This window comes from Lycorma delicatula, chromosome 6 (assembly GCF_047948215.1).
Source record: "Lycorma delicatula isolate Av1 chromosome 6, ASM4794821v1, whole genome shotgun sequence".
NCBI classification, from domain to species: Eukaryota; Metazoa; Arthropoda; class Insecta; order Hemiptera; family Fulgoridae; genus Lycorma; species Lycorma delicatula.
The window spans coordinates 111010859-111031530 of record NC_134460.1 but is presented as its reverse complement, the minus strand read 5'-3'; the positions used below and the strand labels follow the sequence as shown (position 1 = coordinate 111031530).

The 20672-nt window shown below is 30.2% G+C and overlaps 1 long non-coding RNA gene across 1 annotated transcript in view; it reads left to right on the top strand.

Moving 5' to 3' along the window:
• The window catches only part of LOC142326042 (uncharacterized), a 445845-nt gene extending 426156 nt beyond the window's left edge, over positions 1 to 19689 (top strand). Inside the window, exon 4 of the long non-coding RNA XR_012756657.1 lies at positions 19547 to 19689. This is a non-coding gene — a long non-coding RNA (uncharacterized LOC142326042). The remainder of the gene's footprint in view (positions 1 to 19546) is intronic.
• Positions 19690 to 20672: the final 983 nt, after the last annotated feature.

Sequence of the window (20672 nt, the reverse complement as noted above, 5' to 3'; positions counted from 1 at the left end):
TTATATGAACTTTATTCTTTATTTTCACCAGTAGAACATGTCCTGAAAATTTATTGCATCCTTCGTGAATCACTCTGTATATTAGGAGCGGTTTTATATTTTATCATTAAACCTGGTGGGGAAGAAATTTTTTATTTGTAGATTAATATTAATTATTGTTTCTTTTATCTAATGAACAAACGGTTCAATATTTAAAAATCGCAAGGGTTCATGTTACTGTTAAGAAAATAAGATTTTTTTTTGTTTCAAAATAATCGTAATGACCCTCTCCTCTAAAACTTTATAGTATATATTTTGTTTTATTTTTGGCACTTTTAACTTTTATAGATTTTTTTTTTATTTGTTTGTTTTTAATTTTTTTAAACTTTTTTCTCTAAATGAAACGTTATCGGAGCACTTATGAGAACAGTTTTCATTTCTTATCAAAGGGATTAGGAGATAGCACAACTTCAACTTAAAATACGAATTCTATTAACGTTTTATTACTTCAAACCTTCGACCTGAAATTATTTAAATTGTTTCATTATTTTTTCCTAATTTGCCTCTTGTATAACGATTACAAATGTTATCTTACCTAGAAAAATTAAAATTTCCTTCCCAAAAAGAATAATAAAATAGATTTTTCTCATTTTTAATATTATTTTAATTTTTCTAATTTGGTGTTAGTACAATGAAAATAATTCTCAAATTTATGTTAGAATAGAAAATATAATTTTTAATGTTTTTAAAGATTATTTTTTTTTACAAATATATCAAAAATAAAAAACTTACCACATCATTGAATGAATGCTAATTTTAATAAATGTTTGCTGATTTGAAAGATCATTCTAGAATTATTCTCCGGGCAGTACTCTTTAAAAGAACAAAGGGTTTCGTAAGAAAAGAGAAATTATAGATATTAAGAATTTGAAAGGCAGTCCAGGGCATGAAGCGGAATAACTTGAGCGATTAAAAGTGAAGGAGAAAAGTAAAAACGTTTTATTTCGGGAATTATAGCTTACAGGCTATGCAGCTAAAAGAGATGGCTTTTGCTGATGATGCTTTAACTGTTGTTAGTAAATGAAATAACTTCAATATAAACTGAAAGCGAAACGTGAGAAACTACGAGGGGCACTCAAAAAGTTATCTACCTACCTTAAAAAGCGATTTTTCAGTCGCTTTCAATATTTCACATTCCAATTGCTTCAAGGTGTCGAAGCGGTAGCATCGCATTGGTGGGAGATCGGCTTTAGTTTCCTCGAAAATTTCCTGCGCACTATCATGTCCGTTTGTTATTGTACATTGTTTTCTCATATTTATCATCCAAAGATTCCAACTTTATCCGTAGATATAACTTTATCCGTTCCATCTTTTCAATATCTTTTTATGATTCATCCGTTTTAAATAATCCAGTCGGCCTTTTTTCTAGAATTTTACGTGACATCTACATTATCTCCACTTCCATTTAACTCTTTTCAGTATTTATACTCATCTTGCTTGTTTATAATAAAATAATTCTTCATAAAGGTTTTCTTTCAGATATTCTACGATAGAAGTCATCGTCCTGATCTACATGTATATCCAGGTCTTATATATCATGTTAAAACTTTAAAAATATAAAATAATATATATATATATATATATATATATATATTTCCTTTTATAATGCACTTATATCAGCACTGACGGACTGTTGTTTGTGCACGTTATTTTAATTTTTGTCAAGCGTTTCATAGGTATATAAATACTATTCAGTGGCAGGGTGAAGCTAATTTCTGTTGTTCTCATTATTATATAGTAATTTTTTAAAAAAATTACACATTACCCGAGTAAAAGCATCAATCTCAGATTTATAGAAAATAACTAACGTTTTCAAATATTAGGGATGGCCGTGTTAACGTTAAACGAAACAAAATTGTTTTTATCATTCCAACACGTGCAAATATCAAATAAATATTCTAAAAGCGTAAATTACAATGATTTTTTTTCGGTTTATATTGATTTCAATGGTTATGAAAAATGTGATTAGTATTTTATAGCCCTCCTCCAAGACGGCTCGTTTAAAAATGTTGAAAATATTCATATTATAGTAATTAATTCGTTCCTTTCTTCCAAACAAAAACACTATTTATTACTCGTACTTTGTAATGCTGAAATAAATACTTTGTTCTGAGTTAAATAATCTCAATTTTCCCTGTTAAATACGGTTTTGAAATTTTAATTTTCATACGGGAAATTTACTAACAAGACAATTTCCCTAAAAACGATTCTTAAACTCCAATACTGATTTCTATAGACGAGATCATGAATGAAGTACGATTGAAGAATAGGTTGCATACCCTTCAGTGGTTACGTATTTAATTGTAATGATTTGACAAGAGATACTGTGTGAAGAAAATGTACAAAATATACAGCAGTTAAAGAAACCGATTTGTTTTACAAGAAAAGGATGGTGAAATTAATCTAACATTCTATACATACAATGTGTATCATCTACACCGGTAAACTGCTGTAATTTTTGAAAACGGTTTTTATTTACGTAATAATAGAGAAGACTTAAACCGGAGTATTTATAATGAAAATAAAGATGATAATAATAATAATGACAGAAATAAATCATAATTAGCATCACACTATTAGTAACATCGTACCCCTTAAAATTCAGGCGATTAAAATGAGGCCAGTTGCCATTCTAAGTTTGTTGTACGGCCACTGACCTTTCATTACTACTGCACTGTCTGTACCCCACCAATGACAGTCGGTTTGTTAGCTGTGTAATGTAATACAGTGAGTTTCTCTCACATTTTACTCAGGCTTTACAATTGATAGGTATAAAAGTCACACGTTTACATCCTTGACGAGTTTAAAACTCTTAGAAAAACAGCTTTTTTTCAAGTTAATATTTATAGAGTAATATCAGTGTAATAAACTATTTTATTAATTTTTTATTATCTATATATTTTTTTATTATATAAACTGATTTTTTTATGATTTTCCAATTAGTATTATCAAAATCTTGGCAGTTTACGGAAAAGATTCTGGAAAAATATTTTTAATAAATTTTTTATTACCTTGTGTAAATAACATGCAGAAAAAAGAAGTTACTCATATTCAACCAGCTTATAAATGTTGGTTGCATTTTACGTAAATAGCCTTGAATTAACATAATCCGATAATATATTACGTTGTATGTGCTTCCTAATTGGGTTTATATTCAGTCAATATAGAATGAGCCAGCTTTGTCCGTTGAATGTAGGATAACTTTATTTATATCTAATTAAATAATTTCAAATAATTAAGAAATGTATACATAAATAAATTATCCTGGCGCATTAATTTTTAATAGATCTGAACATAAAAAAGATTATTTTTAAAGCTATCTACAATAAATCTTTTTTACATGGATTTGTCTAAAAAGGATAGATTAAAAGAAAAACGTTGAATTAGAAATGATGATTGTATGCGTACATTTAATAGAATGAAAACAAAATACATGTTAAGTAATATTAAAAATTGCAAATTACATTACAAATTAACAGATTTGTACTTTAAAATATTATAATAATAAAAAGATTAGTTTTTGAATGAAATAAAAATATTTTGAAGACGTTGAGGTATTAAAAAATTAATTACATTGTAAGTTATACGTTAAGTATAATTTAAATAATTTTAATTAAAAAAATAGTCCCTCCGATCTTAGAGTAGAGTTAATTAAAAACAGAATGAAAGTTTTTTTGGTTGAAAAAAATAACAAAGTACAGTGGCTGGCTTATTGTGTTTGGATGAAACTAAAACTATTTTATATAAGAAGAAAAATAAAACACAGGCAGACACGCGGGAAGTTATTCTTTTAAAATGTAGTAGTTTGTTTTGATCGAGATGTAAATTCTACGATGAAAGTCCTGAATAAAATGTAAGATAAACACGTGTGTTAATTATCGAAATATGAGTTCGAATTGACGATGTTACTATATAAGTATGTGATTAGTTAGAGAATACGAAGTTAATAAAAAAGATTAATTATATATCTTGAATGACAGTGTTAGTTAGTAAATATATATGTATATGTAAATGTTTACCACAGTGTGAATTTAAGTAGCCGCATCCCCTTGATCGTTGACGTGCCGCTACAGCAGTTCCACAAACAACAGAATTTATTTATTAATGTTTACATTTTGTACTTCCAGTAATCTTAATCTTCAAGTAAATCGAGCTGTATCATAGTATAAAGACATTACATAGCAATTTTCAACACAATGTAACCAGTTCATTCTAGAAAAGACACGCGTCAAAGAATTGCCTTTAACCGGAAAAGATTATAGCAGTGGTTCCCAAACTTTTCGGAGTCGCGGTGCCCTTTTTCAATTAAAGTTTTTCCATGGCGCCCTACCCTCTCTTTTTTGCTATTTAGTTTCCGGGAATTACCGTTCAGGTATTACTTCAGAGGAATGAGGGTGATATGTATGCGTGCAAATGAAGTGTAGTCTTATACAGTCTCAGTTCGACCATTCCTGAGATGTGAGGTTAATTGAAACCCAACCACCAAAGAACACCGGTATCCACGATCTAGTATTCAAATCCGTATAAAAGTAACTACCTTTACTAGGAGTTGAACGCTGGAACTCTCGACTTCCAAATCAGCTGATTTGGGAAGACGCGTTCACCACTAGACCAACCCGTTGGATTATGGCGCCCTACCCTAAGTAAAAGTATGACTACTCGTAAGAGATAAAAATAAATAAAAGTCGAGTGTCTTCATTATTTTCTTACTTTATTAACATTAATTATAAATGTCTTGGTCAATTAATTATGAAGCTTTTACAGTATTTCGTGGCGCCCCTGTGAAGAAACCGCAGCTCCCCGGGGCGGCGCGGCGCACAGTTTGGAAATCACAGTTTACAATCGCTAGGATTGTAAATATTTGTTAGTAGTATTTAGGTCAATTCAGTAGGCTTTTTAATGATTTTAAAAATAAATTACTATAAATTACATCTTTTTAAATTTATCTACGACAAAACCTTGCCGAACAGTAGCTCGCAAGTTTTTGTAGTTTCATACTAAGTATGAAACTTACCGCATTGATAAATAATAAAAATTTTTAATTAAATTTAATCATTTTATTATTAAATAATTTATTAATGCGTTTAGCGATATAAATTTATTAGGTTACAAATATTTCAGTAATTAATTTTAGAGGTTTTACCTCGATTTTGTAACTTTACGTGACACTTAATAGCCGACAAGAACTTACTCATTCTTACTTATTGATGTCTGTCAATATTACACTATTTTATTTACACCATCAAAAATATATATACTTAGACTAAACATATTTGGTGATTGAAAAAAATTATTAAACAGTGATAAAATACATATTTACGTAATACATACAAATACGTACAATTATAACAAATACATTTTTTACATATTTTCAATCGACTAATTCATCGATCACTAGCAGGATGAATGTGTTATGAAAGTAGAAATGCAGGATGAAAGAAATAAATAATTTTTGTTAAACTTAAAATTCTTCGTTTAATACACCGCACTGTTTCCTAAGCCTTAAATGACTGCTAATATTAAAATTTCTAAGAATCGAATTACTAAACTGATAACTTATTCAACTTTTCACAAAAAGTTTCAAAACTGTTTACGTTTTTATATCTCCGTTCAGTACTTCCACGAGATACTTCTTTAGATATGATTTTTTTAATAGAGCCTTTAACAAGATAGATAATGTAGAATTAAATAAAGAATTTAATATAAAAAAAACACACTGTAAGTGAAAATTATTATAATATAAAGGTGCTGAAAAAAAATTGTTAAATGTCAAATTAAACAAAAAATGGAATGAATAATGTAACATTAAGAGAAAGAAAAATTGAATTACTCTTCTTTAGTTTATTCATGCATACTCCTTTAATTATTATACTTCTTTAAATTACACTATCAATAAACAAAGTTTTTTGAAATGTTTAAATATTAAATTTCTTTTAAAATTAACAGTAAAAAAACAAAAGAATTAATACCAAAAAATTTAATTCTAATATTTATTGTAAAGTAGATATTTTTAAAACAGAATGCGGAGATAATATTTTTAAATATTTTATACATATATAAGAGAAAAAACTTTAAAATACGCTTCCAGGTTATTTACAAACATATAAATACAACAAATAAAAATATAATTATGCAGATCATATTAATGAAAATAAGGAGCATATATTTTTAATTTTAAAAAAATCACAATTTTAGAAACCAACGTAAACAAATTTATTATTAACACAATTAAAAAATATAAGTAATAAAAAATAACAATAAACAAACATGTAAAATTTTGACACAACGACTGGCTAAGGAAAATAATAAATTTAATTTAAATTATTTAAAATGATCTATATATAAAAATATGTTTAAATATAGTACCAAATTACATCTTTATTATCTACCAGCAGATAATAGCAGCAAAATAATTTATTTTATTTCAATCACTGTAATTAACTATTCCTTTAAAAAAACCCATTCTGATGATACGATATCTCTAAGAATATATTCAACGGAGTTTAGAAAAAGGAATCTTTTTTTTTAATTAATCGTTTTGCTAAGAGGCAATTTGCAAAATAATATTGTTTTGATTTTTATTTAATTTTTTCTTTCTGCTAGGTAAAATTTAATAATATAAATTATTGTTCGAAATTAATTCTTTTAATATTTAGGCAGTAATAATCCGTTGGGTTATTAGCCATCATATACGAGTATCATAGTAAACTTACAATAATATTGCTAAATTTATATTTCCACAAAGCTTAAAATTTAACACCTCTCCTCCCGTAGATAGACTGAAAATTATATACACCTTTAATGCTTTTAATGATGCTATTATTTAAGAAAATTATTCTTTTTTTAAATTCTATATTGTTATACCTAAAATACGTTACAAAAAATTGTCATCTAAAACAAAAATATTTTGAATTAAGAAATCTATTTTAGATAAATTTGAAAGTTTATATTTTGAAAATGATCCCTCCACAAATAAAATTTAATTTAGAAAACAAATAAAAAACTTTATATTTTTTTTGGGGGGTTGATAAAAACTGCACTTGTAATGTCAATGAATGGAAAGCTGTCTTAACCAGATTACGTATCAGTTAGGTTTAATAATAATAATTTTTTAACAAATTTAAGTCGATAAGCTAAAGCATTATAAGATATGATTAAAATTCCAGTTTCTAGATTTGTAATGTTTTATCTATTTATTTTTGTTTAATCACGTTATTTAGAGTGCTATTTGCGAATTAGTTATTTAAAAAAAGATAATTATTACCATTGTCTTCAACCAGCTTCGAGATTCGATTGGGGGTGATTTTTGTGATTCGATTGGGTGATTGGGGGTGAAAATAAATTTTCTTTACGTTTTAAGGTATAACAAACACGAAAATACCATTCACTTAAAGTGTAGTTTCCTTATATATATTTCTAAATCATTTCATTGAAATTTAGGTATGCTGTAGTAGTGTATCTGAATTTGTGCATGTGAAAATTCTATGAAGATTGGTAGAGTCGTTTTTGAGTTACGCTCAACAATTTAAGGTTCTTTCTTTTTCCTGTTACCCTCCGGTAATTACCTTTCAGATACTACTTCAAGAGATGAATGAGAATGATATGTATGAGTGTAAATGAAGTGTAGTCTTGCGCAGTCTCAGTTCGACCATTCTTGAAATGTGTGGTTAATTGAAACCCAACCATCAAAGAACATCGGTATCCACGATCTTGTATTCAAATCCGTGTAAAAATAACCACTAACTGTACTAGGACTTGAACGCTGGATCTCCCGACTTCCAAATCAGCTGATTTGGGAAGACGCGTTCACCACTAGACCAACCCAATTTAAGGTGGCGTCAATTTAAGGTTGGCCCAATTTAAGTTTGACAACACACAACATAACATCAATTTGAGGTTTTGTTGAGTGAAAAATGATATGGTCGTATTTATCATATGCGATTATGAAGTGAATCACAATGGTGAGTTGAAACTTCATGCTTGTGTCTAAGAGTCTACTCGTTAATCGAACGTATGTAGTGCTCCTAAAATCAATGCGTTTCCGACTGCGAAATAGTGAGGACGTCAAAAACGAAAGTCGGTCTTCTTGCGCAAGACTACGTAAAAATTTTTTTTGATAACTTTATTAGAATCGCATGAGTAAAATTTACGGGGATAACTACTTCATGTTCTTAAAATAGAAAACATTTTAGAAAATGTTAATGAACTGAAAATTCTAAAATGCTATTAGGCATTCTTCCTCAATCCTCATATAATAATGAAGTTTCATTAAAATAATTTTCCCAACTACCTAATTACTGTTGTTTTACGAAAGGATATCTATTTTATTGGTTTAAGATTCATGTTTTTCTCTATTTGTCGAGATACGTATCTTATTCAACCTAGAATGGCATGTATTTAAATTGTGGTAATCTATCTAAAACGGAAGTTTTTGAGGAATAGACGTTTGTAGCTAAATTCTCGCTTTCAGTTGATATTGCAACAACTATTTATATTTTTTGCTATTATTCTTAAAACGCGTTGTTAAAAAAATTTGTTTTGTAGTATTTGAAAAAATTTAGTTCATTTGTAAATAAATGTTTATTATATCTTCATTACGTATACTTTCCTGGGTCATAGCTCTAGAAGTAAGAAAGAAAGAATGTACGGTAATCAGTCAAAAAATGGGGTATGGGTTTTTTCATTTCTCCACGTTTCATGACCCAGGAAACCCAAACGACAAAAAAAGGAAAAATGTTCGTACGTGCGTATGTAACGTTGGAGTGTTTGAAGCTTAAACTTAAAGCTTAGGCTTAATCTGAAGCTTAAAGCTTAAACTTATGACTTGATAAACCGATTATGATGAAATGTGGCACAATATTGGACAATTTGTTGGTAAAATTTTGGAATCAATGTCTTCTTGAAAGGGGAGGGGGTTTGGGGGTTATTTTTTCAAAATTTTGCAAACATAACCCCACTTTATATTAAGCTCAGTAATGCTCGTGCATGCTTATCTTATCATTTAAAAATACAAAAAATTGGCTCAAAATTTCTCCTTCCCGAAAAATAGATAAAAGCTACCTTTTTATTTATTGCATATCTTTTAACCACTTTTTTTATGTATTGTTAGGTACAGTAGTAGTGCAGGCGATCAAAAGATTATTTTGGTGGCAATATTGAGGGTGGCGGTGCCGATCAAACTTTGAAAATATAGATTTTTCAGACCTTTTTTTGGTTTTAACTTTAAATATTATTAAAAATTTTAAATAGTAAACTTTCAGTAATATTACAATAAAATTTCATCATAACTTATCCCCCCCAAAAACAAAAATAAAGAAATCTTAGGTAACTTTTTATTGGTTGAACATTTTTTAGTGGAATCTTTTTTAATTTAACATAAACGTAAAAAATCAAAAAACAATTTCTTGGAAGGTGATTTTGGAGGTCCGGAATTAGAAAAAATGTTTAAAATCTCGATATTTAGAATTTTTAAAACTTTTTTTGGTTTATTTAAATATATGATAATTTTACAATAAAACTTCATCATAAATTACTTCTACCCCAAAAAATAAATTTTAGGTATTTTTTTTTTCATGTATAATTAATTTCCTCTATGTAAGAATAAATAATCAATCCCAGGAAAATGTTGCAAATTTGTTGTCAGCTTTTATTTTTCTTTGATTAGGCCTCTAGGGACCACGCACACATGAAGTCAAACAGAATTATTCTTTTTGTTCTTCCAGCACTCTCTCATTCTACTACTTTGTTCTCATTTTCTTTCTTCAGTCCATTTTATACCTGGTCTTTTGCCTTTTTCTAGGAGTCTAGCATTTTTTATAAGTTTTTTAAGTTGATTTCGGTCTTTAACTGTATTTTCGTTTATATTTAAATTTTTAATGTCTTATCAACTTGCGAGAACCATGTGACTTTGATTTTTACTGCATTAAATCTATCAAAGATTTGTTCTGAATGTCTTTTATTTATTGTCTATACAGAGTCATTCACTTTGATTTTTTTTAAATAATCATAAAAAATTGAATATTTACTAAAAAAGTTTTATTGGTATTGAAACACTTGTTAAATCAAAGCATTTGTTACTTACTCATGAACGAAAAATTATATCCGGCAAGTGATGTCCATTTTGGGCAATACATTGTTCTAGCCTTTCACAGTAACTGGTCTCAATTCTTTGCAGCATGTCTACATCAATCTGGGTGACGTGATGACGAATTGCGATCTTTAGGTCCTCCAATGTACGCGGTTTATTGCCGTACACACGCGATTTCAGAAACCCCCACAGAAAAAAATCACAATTACTCAAGTCGGGGGACCGAGGGGGCCAAGGAATGTCGCCGAATCTGGAAACGATCCGTCCCAGAAACAAGTTACGGAGAACAGCCATCGTTACCCTCGCTGTGTGCGTTGTAGCTCCATCCTGCTGGACCAACACATTTTGAAAATCGATTCCCCGGTTTCGTAACTCAGGGATGAAAAACGTATTCAACATCGCAATGTAACGATTAGCTGTTACAGTTACGGCAGTGTCATTTTCTTCAAAAAAATATGGTGCAATAACACCGACCTTTCCTATTGCACACCAGACAGTCACTTTTGGGCTATGAAGTGGTCTCTCGTGAAGCCGATGTGGGTTTCTTTCTGCCCAATACCGGCAATTCTGTTTGTTGACGAAGCCATTCAGATGAAAATGGGCTTCGTCACTCATTAACAATAACAAATTTTCATTTTCTTCAAAAACGGTAAGCATTTGTCGACAAAATTGTAATCGCTGAGTGAAATCTTGCTCGTTTAACTGCTGCACGACGGCTATCTTGTAAGGATGGAAATGCAGGTCTTTATGCAGAATTCGTCTTACCGTACTTGTGCTCATTTGAAGCGCTGTTGAATGCCTCTGGATAGAGCGGCGTGGGCTTTTGAGCATGGCTTCTCTTACTCGTTCGATGTTCTCCGGAGTGCTAGCAGTTCGTCGGGGACCCGGTGGTTTTTCTTCAATATTGAACCGCTTGTTCGAAGGTTGTTTACCCACGTAATATTTTGTTACGAGAAGGGACACTTGCATTACGATGGATATTAAACTGACGGCGGAAATCCCGCTGAACAGCAGTTACGGATTCGTCATTTCGCACAAAACTGTCATACGCGTACAGGCGTGGGTCTAGCGTCCACGGCTCCATCTCAACGACTAAAATGTAAATGCTATGAACAAAGAAAACGTCAGACACCAGCCACGTGCCCCTCCCACCACGAACGCCCGAGTACAACCCACTTCAAAAACATCCGGTTCCCGTGAATGACCCTGTATATATATATGTTTTTATATTTCTTAATATTTGCTGATAATTATTAATCTTAGTAGACTTTTTATGAATTTTTTTTCACCGTTTTGTTTTTCACCAATTTGTTCATGATCTGTTAAATAAGCTTTTTTTTTTGTTTTTTTTTTGTATCAATTTAACCGTTTAACAAAACTTTCAACAAACCCATTCGTCAATAAATTAGCAATAGTGTATTCAATTACAAAGGCATTGCTACAGTACTTTAAACGTTATATAATAGCAATACTGGCGTAGAGATCAGTTTATCTTAATTGAAGCAGTACAAAAAAATATAATTAATTTTCAAGAATTATGTAAATTTTTAATGCTGAACTGTACAATAGAATGCATTTCGGAAGAATTTCTTCAGAAGTATTTCTTTTCTTTTGCTTGGCAACGCGCATATCTCGAATGATATCCGTTTAGAACTTTAAACACTATAAAACTAATAATAAAAACCTACCTAAAAGTACTTGTTTTACAGTACTTCATAAGTACTATTTAAGTGTCAATTTTTTTTTACTACAATTTCTTCTTTATTTATTTACATTCCTATGTAAATAAATAAAGAAGAAATTCTATTGTATACACTTTTGTCTAGAGTATCTACTTATAATAATTTTTTTAAAAATCGAAATTACTAGGATCTAAGTTTGGATTCTATAAAACAAAACCTTTATAAGAGGTTTCTGAGAGTATTTTTTTTTTCAAATATAGCTGATTTATTATTTAGATTTTTAATACTATTTCAAGTGTTTACTTGAATACTATTTAGTATCACCTGATTAAAAAAATATATACTTTAATTATATAATTACCTTGTGTTTACTGTTGCTAAGTTATTGAATATTTTTAATAATGTTAGATTAGTTTTTACAACAGTAATTGTTACAAGAACGTTATTGAATTCAATCTAAAGGTGAAGAAATGTTTTACAGCACGTTATCCCTCGGTTTCATTTCTAGCGAAATTTTTATTTGCTGATATCTTAAAAAAAAAATAAACGAAGTTATCAAAAACGGGGTTTACAATGACTTTTCATGTTATCTAATGTTACATGTTATCAATTTTACACTATCATCTTGCTGTTTACAAATAAAACATATTTTTTTGTATTTGCATTTATTTCTATCATCGGTAACACTACAGATCAGTATCTTTCTTTTGTAATCTAAAGATGATTTCAGACATTTTCGTTACCCAATGTACTACTGTAACTGCCCATAAAGTAAAAAGTAAAACCACTAGCCTAAGTTTGTCATTCTACATACGGTTTCTAGTTGATTTTCAATAAATCAATTAGTGTAATAATACATATTACATAGGTTTTTTTTTTTTTTTTTGTTTAACCTCCGGGTCCACCGTTAGGCATGCTTCAGAGGATGAAATGAATGACTTGTAGTGTGTGTGAAAGGGCCATGTCTGACCGGGATTCGAACCCGGGACCTCCGGATGAAAGGCCGAGGCGCTACCACTCGCGCCACGGAGGCCGGCATATTACATAGGTTAACTACAAATTTTATTACGTAAATATGTACAGATATTAAAGATGTTTATTTTAAATATCGTACAAAAATATTTAATATGGTTTATATTAAAGTTTTTTTATAAAGAATGTTTTCATATATTGAGTTGCAGTGTGTTATTTCTCTAAGATTCGTATTACTATCTCACATTTTTAATGTATGCCTTCAAAATTGTTATAGAGTATTATCAGTAATCAAATATAAATATTGTAAAATAAATGTTATAATTTGATGTTTTAATGCTGCTGGTCCCTGCTTCAAATCTATTCAAATTATAAATTTATTTCGATTGTTTTCAGTGATTGGTTTTCTTTTTAGGTATTTTGCTGTTGTTTCATTTTAATAGTTTTCATTATTTATTTTGATTTTTTCGGAGTGGTTATTTTTTCTTTTTTTTTATGCGAATGCCAACTTAGGATCGCACAAATATCACTTCTTTCTAGCAAATTTTCTTTTTTCCATGCATTTCTAATTTTTTCAGCATGGCTTCGCATTTCTCCGTCTGTCCACTTCCTGCCTATTTTCCTTTTTCCTGTCACAAGAACCTTTAAATTGTAAATTATTCTTCGGAGTTATTTCTATCGTTACAGTCCTCTTTTTTCAAGCCAATCCTTAGGAGATCCTCTTCCATATGTTTATGATAGTTGAGTTACTTTTCATGTTCCACAGCTTGTTAAAGATTTGTTTTTTATCCTGTCTGAATTTATCCTAATCATATGTCCCAGGAAAATCTTCTCTTTTTTATTTTATTTATTTATTTCTATTTTTTGGGTGTTTATTTTTTAAAAGTTGTTTTAGTTAATTTTGCTTCTTTTTATTATTATTATTTTGGTTTCATTCTTTGTTTCTCCAGTTTTAATTATTCATTTTCGTTTTTTCTTTTTTTGTGGTACTGTAGTTGTTGGACTGTTTAATTTTTTTCGATTGTTTTCTCTATCTAAATGGTTTTGATGAATATTTGTTTCCGCCATTTTGACTGTATGAATAAAGTTTTTTAGGTGATTTCCAAAGAATTTGTAGAAATCATTACTGCGATCGGTCAGTTTTTCTAAGGAGATATCTGGTGGAGAGGTAACCAGCCTATACGTCGTCTTAGAGTCTCCTGAACACGATTCTGCAATGCTTATATACTTACGTATGTATAAAATGTTTATGTCTGCTCTACCGGACACAAATTTTAACCAATTTTGACGAAATTTGGTGGGGGTGATTTAAACTTATTGGAAATTAGCTGTATTGATTTTCAAGCGAACCGGTTTAGAGGAATCGGACGTAGGGAAAAACAACTGTTTTTTTTTTTTTGCTTGTTTTCAAGGTTTTCACGTTGTAAAATGAAGGGTAACATGTTAGAAAGCCAAAATTAGATTTTGCGAGCACCACTTGATCCGAGGCGGTTTCTCAATGGTCCCTAAACATCAAGTTTGTAACCCAAATCAGATTTTTGCAAGCATCACCTGGTTTTTCGTAATCATTCAAAATATCATATTTAAACCCAAAATCATATTTTTGCGGTGTGAGCTAGTTTCGCTGTAGTACTTTAGTTTCGCAATAATTCAAAATGTGGTCTTATTTGAATGAAAGTGGGTGGTATTCATAAAATGTGTTTTGAAGTTTTAATCGTTTTGGTTCAATTAGAACTTTTTCCTTTTTCTGAGCCCGGCTCCAAAAGCACACAAATGAGTAACAATATGAAAGTGAGTTGTTGCAAGTAGAAGTGTGAAGCAATTGATGTAGGCACAACTCAACAACTTTGTGAAAAGAAGAAGAAAAAAGAATATAAATACTAAAGTATAATATATTTACTGGAACAACACATAGTAGCTCGCAGTATTATAAAAGAACACATGATAGTAACATAACGTGAAATACAAACAAAAATTACCGAAAGCTAGCTAAAACATCGGAACTACATTATCTTCAAAAATCATTACAGCAGTCCAACATCCTTTCTTTCTAATTAAAACCGGAAATCCGCCCTTCTAACCACTTATTATGACAGTTATTTTTTATTTTTTACTTGTTTAGGTAATTTTGGTTTTTCGTTAGTTATAGTTTTTATTTGTTAATTTTATTATTTTATTTGTTTTGTTTTTATAAATTGTTTCGCATTATTCATTTTTTAGCTGTTTTTATTATTTTGTTTGTATAATTAGTTTTGATTATGTTATTATTATTTTTTATTTTTTTTATTTTTATTTTTGTAATTTATTTTTATGTTTATTCTATATTTTGTTGTTTTAGATGTTTTGATCGTTTTATATTTTTATTTACTTTTTCATTGTTTTAATGCTGTTCTTTTACTTTTTTATGGTTAGAATTTTTTCCTTTTATTGTATTTTCTTTTGTTATTTTCGTTTGCATGGTGCGCAAGATCTCGTTTTTTATGTATATTATTTGCTTAATAATATTTACTTTTAATAATAATTTTCGCTATTCCAACCGACTTTTGTTTCGTTTAATTAATGGCAGTACCACTCGGAAATATCAGCTGAGAGTTTATTAAAATCCAGCCGGAACTGTAAGATAATTGATAGTTACCTACCTAACAATATGAGACAGAATAATCTGAAAATAGTATACATTGCCAGACAATAAATTTAATAAGCACATAAAACAAACGTAATTTAAATAAAATTAAAAATTTAGGATAATTGGCTAAGATATTTTGATGAAGTATTTACACTAATTAACCAGAACTTGAATGTAAGGTCTAAAAGTAAAAAATTACCTAATTTTAGGATATTGTTTCATTGATTCTTCTTTTGCGTTATGTTAACTTTTAGTAAAGTCCTATTATAATCCGGAAAAGAAAGCCCCCACTATAGGAACTGCTATATCATGTCTAGCCTGCTAGCAATAACGGTAGTTGTAGTTATTTCTTCGAACATCTTATTTTCTTTTACTATAATCCACGTAGACTGGTTATAATACAGATATATCCCTCGGCTGTTAACCACATACAGACCTGAAATTCATCGCCATAAGGCAGAAAGAACAGAAATGGATTTAGAAGTAGCATAACAAGATTTGCGACCAGTAACTACACCAACAGATTGAACCATAAAATACATTACTACTAGAAAATTATAATTATCTTCAGCAGTTCTTTCTAATTAAATACTAGTTTCATATGTAGATATGTGATAGAAAAATTACAATTCAGAAACAGTTATTGCATTCTTTAGCATTATACTCAATTTGGCATCGTTATATCCAAGAGTAAAAGACACGTGTAAGGTCAAGCTTTAATCCCTACAGTATTACACACCTACTAACACGTAAGTACATACATATATCTAAATACACGCTTAATTATAATTCTGAGGACGATATAGAGACTTATAATTTATGGTAGTAATCTTCTTAGAATTCGGGAAGTGCAGGTACGACTTCCGGTTAATGCAAGGGGACGAAATAGAGATCTTCAGCTGTAGCCGATTATTAAACGAATATAATCCTCTCCGTTCTTATTCATGTCATATCGCATCGCTTAATATTCTACTAATCAAACTACTCGTGTTATCCGAAAGAATAGCTGAGATTAAATTAATAAATTCTATTCGCTTTTTAGAACATAATCTTATCAATGTAGAATTTTTTTTACTATTTTAAACATTTTTTTAAGTTATCGTTTTAAGAATAATTCTAGTAGCTTAAAAAAAAATTTTTTATTCTGTTTTTTTTCCAAATAAATTGTAGTAAACACAAATTTATACGCTACTGTAAAATTTACTAAAATTGATTATTAATAAATTGATCAATAATGATGATTTTTTTAATATAAAATGTTATAGATACAATTTTTTTCGTTTTTATTATTTTAATCTCTCATTTTAGAACTATGATAAAGCTGGAAAGCAAAAAATTAATATTAATTAAATAAAGAATTTGACTTGCCGGTTTACGGAGCTAATACAATCATTCATGTAAATTATATATATGTAGGAGGTGGGCAAGAAATCCCTGTATACTGTAATAAATCCATTATAATCAGACTTTACTGCTGTCAATTCTCACCAGTGATATCGCTCACTGCTGCTGGAAAAAATGGGGAAGATAAGTCGTGGTGCGGATCGTCCGGTGTGTTCATTCGTGATAGGATGACCTTAGTCATAGTTGAAAGTAGAACGATGGCGAATACAAGTGCGTTCACCGTTGAAGAGCGTTTGTAGCTTGTGTGTGGTCCACATTCTGGTAAAACATTGGAGAACATTATGAATGAGTTCTTTTTGCGTTTAGGAAAATCGTTACCATCACGGCAAACATTACTGGCATGGGAGAAGAAGGCTTTTGCAACGGGAAGTGTTCTTGATGTGCCACACAACGGGAGGCTGAGCACTCTAACTGAGACGTATACTGCTGTGGAGGCATCGATTCAACAATCACCGATGAAATCGACGCGCAAAAATCTCATTCCAAGATCGACAATGCGAGACCATATGCGGAAGGAGTTAAACGTTTTCGTCCAGCCACAGTTAATGAGTGACAATGACCTTGATCGACGTGTTTATGCATGTCACTTGTTTGAAACCTATCCGAGAGCAAAATTTTAAAATTTAAATAACGTTAATGAAAAATGTTTTTAGAAAATGAATTTTATTTCATGTAATTGTACAAATGTTGCCATTTTAGGATACATACATTTTAGTTTATTTTTAAAGATGACATCTTGCAGGTGACCTCCTCTTCTACGTAAACACTCACGAAGTCTCTTCGTTAAATTGTTCATCGTTTGACGTAACATCTCAACTGGAATTTCCGTAATTGCTTCTCGGATCTTTGCCTTCAGTTCTTCCGTTGTAGCAGGTCTACTGTGGAACACTTTGCTTTTAAGGTGACCCCACAAAAAGTAATCTCAAGCTGAGAGATCAGGCGATTTGGGAGGCCATCTAATGTCACCATTTCGTGAAATGACACGTTGTCCAAACAATCGGCGTACAGCTGATATACGTGCAGTATGTGACGTTGCTCCATCTTGTTGAAACCAGGCTGTGTTAAGAATTGGTGGAAATCTCTTTTGTTGTTCCACAACAAAGGTTTCAAGCATGGCTACGTAACGAGCCGACGTTACTGTAATCGCAAGACCGTTGTCATTCTCAAAAAAATAAGGGCGTATAACACCGTAAGATGACAGCACACCACAAGGTCACTTTCTGGCTGTGCAACGGACGCTGGTGTAGCTGCGTAGGATTTTCTTGTGCCCAGTATCTGAAATTTTGCTTGTTAACAAATCCACTGAGGTGGAAATGCGCTTCGTCTGACATCCACAGTTCGTGAACAAACTCTTCGTTATCATTTATCTTCTGAAGCATTACATTACAGAATTGTGCTCGCACAACTGCATCGTTCGGTTTCAGTTCCTGGATGATCTGCAATTTGTATGGATGGAATTGCAAGTCCTTCACTAACATTCTTCGAACACTTGAACTATGCAATTGTAAAGATGCTGAGAGACGACGGATTGACCGATGTGGATTTCGTGTGACAGCATCTTGTAAAGCTTGAACATTCTGTGGTGTACGGACGGTTCGTTCACGGCCTGGAGGTTTCTTTTTCATTGCCGAACCAGTTTCCTCAAAATTAGATAACCATGTTTTAATTGCATGTGCTGATGGAACACGGTCGTGCCATTCCAGATTAAAATGACGGCGAAATTCTCTACGCGCTACCTCCACACTGTCATTGTTTTTGTAAAACGCTTTGATAGCAAATGCACGTTGTTCACCACTCCAAGGATCGATGACAACTAAATGGCAGGTTAGGTTAGAAAGGCTGGCGCCACTTATCAAGTGGTACCAATCGCCCACGGCTACCAACTCAACTTTCAAAATTTCCCGTTTCTTTGAATCACCTGTATATATATATATATATATATATATATATATATATATATATATATATATATATATTATATTGTATATTATACATATACCCAATATGTATATGTATTCTATTTAATTATTTAATTGTGATAAAATTATTGTATATTTCAGAAGAAATGTAATTCATAACAATAAAAAAGTTAAGAAAATTAAAAATTAGTCTTCATCTTGCCTTAAGTATGTGAAGAAAAGAATAATTAAGCTAAAGATGGAAAGGAATGAAGGATGATGCTAATACCAAATCATAGGAGAGTGCTGAAGACTGGGACACTAGGGGTCAATATCTAACCCATCAGGTTGGTCTAGTGGTGAAAGCGTCTTCCCAAATCAGTTGATTTGGAAGTCGAGAGATCTAGCGTTCAAGTCCTAGTAAAGGCAGTTACTTTTATACGGATTTGAATACTAGATCGTGGATACCGATGTTTTTTGGTAATTGGATTTCAATTAACCACACATCTCAGGAATGGTCGAACTGAGATTGTACAAGACTACACTTCATTTACACTCGTACATCATATTCTCATTCATCCTCTGAAGTTAATACCTGCGCGGTAATTCCCTGAGGCTAAAGAGGAAAAAGAAAAAGGGGTCAATGTCCATCATAAGCGACCGCACTTCTATACAGAAAACAATATGATAATATTTAATTAATTTTTAATTTCAATCAGAATTTTTAATTTTACTTAATCTAACTAAATAATCTGATTTTATTAAAACACTATTAAACATTTTTCTTATCTTCTAACAGGTGGTCCATACATGATTTTTTTTTGTTTTGTTTTTTTAGGATTTAACTGAAGAAAAATTACGAAATAACGATTTATTGTACCTCATTACCTTGCAACTAGAAAGATTATTTAACCTAAAAAGATACTATGTGGTAGACTTTCCCATTCATTCCATTTCAATGTAAATGTCCGACTTTTATAATTTCAGGTAAGCTCACTGTCTGTAAGTGAGATTAATTTTATTTATATGTTTATTATATAATCCGTTAACTTTAAATTTAAGGGACATTTTACTGTAATTAAGACAAAATTCTTAGGTATTTTTTAAATCATACTTTTTTAATTAAATTTCTCTGATTGATGAGAGAGTTATTCATATTATTAAACTACATATTCATGTCTCAGAATACATAAAATAGAATGTTATGGATACTACTGAATTCGTAACGTAATTTAAATTATATTTGCTAAGAGTAAAAGATAATTTTTACAGTGTAAACTGTATTCTTCTTTCAATAAATTGTAGATCTATGTTATCAGCTCTTATGAACATCTCTGATAATAAAATAATCAGAGAAGATCTTTTTAAATTTATTCTACTGTTATTATTTTACTTATATAAAAAGTTGCCCTCCTATTAATCGATTATCATTCAACCGAATCTCTATGTTAACCAGACGACCGGATGATTAAATTACAGTACGGTATTTCTATTACTGCATTTTAAATAATATAAAGCATCAAATGTAATGTAGTAATTTAATAAATTACTACATTTTTTGTATTAAAAGATTTTGCTTCTAATGAAGAAAGACCATAAGAAAAGATTTCAGTTTTAGATAAATAGCAAGTGGAAAATAGCAGCAAATACTAATCACAATATTATGATTGAAATATAAAATACAGGTAATAAAGAAATTATAAATACATATTAAAATTTATAATATGATACAGTTATAATATATAATACAGTTATTAAGATTTATAAATTATCAACGTTCAGCGTCTAGTTATTAGACCCAGACGTTGTGAATAAATTGATTTTTAGTAAAGCTATTTAACTATTACATCTTGAAGAAAATTAAATTATTGAAGCTATGGAAAGTACAAAATCAGATTATGAGAAAGATAGAAGATGAAAAATGAGATAAAGAAACAGAAGTGGAACTGAAGCACAGCGTAGAA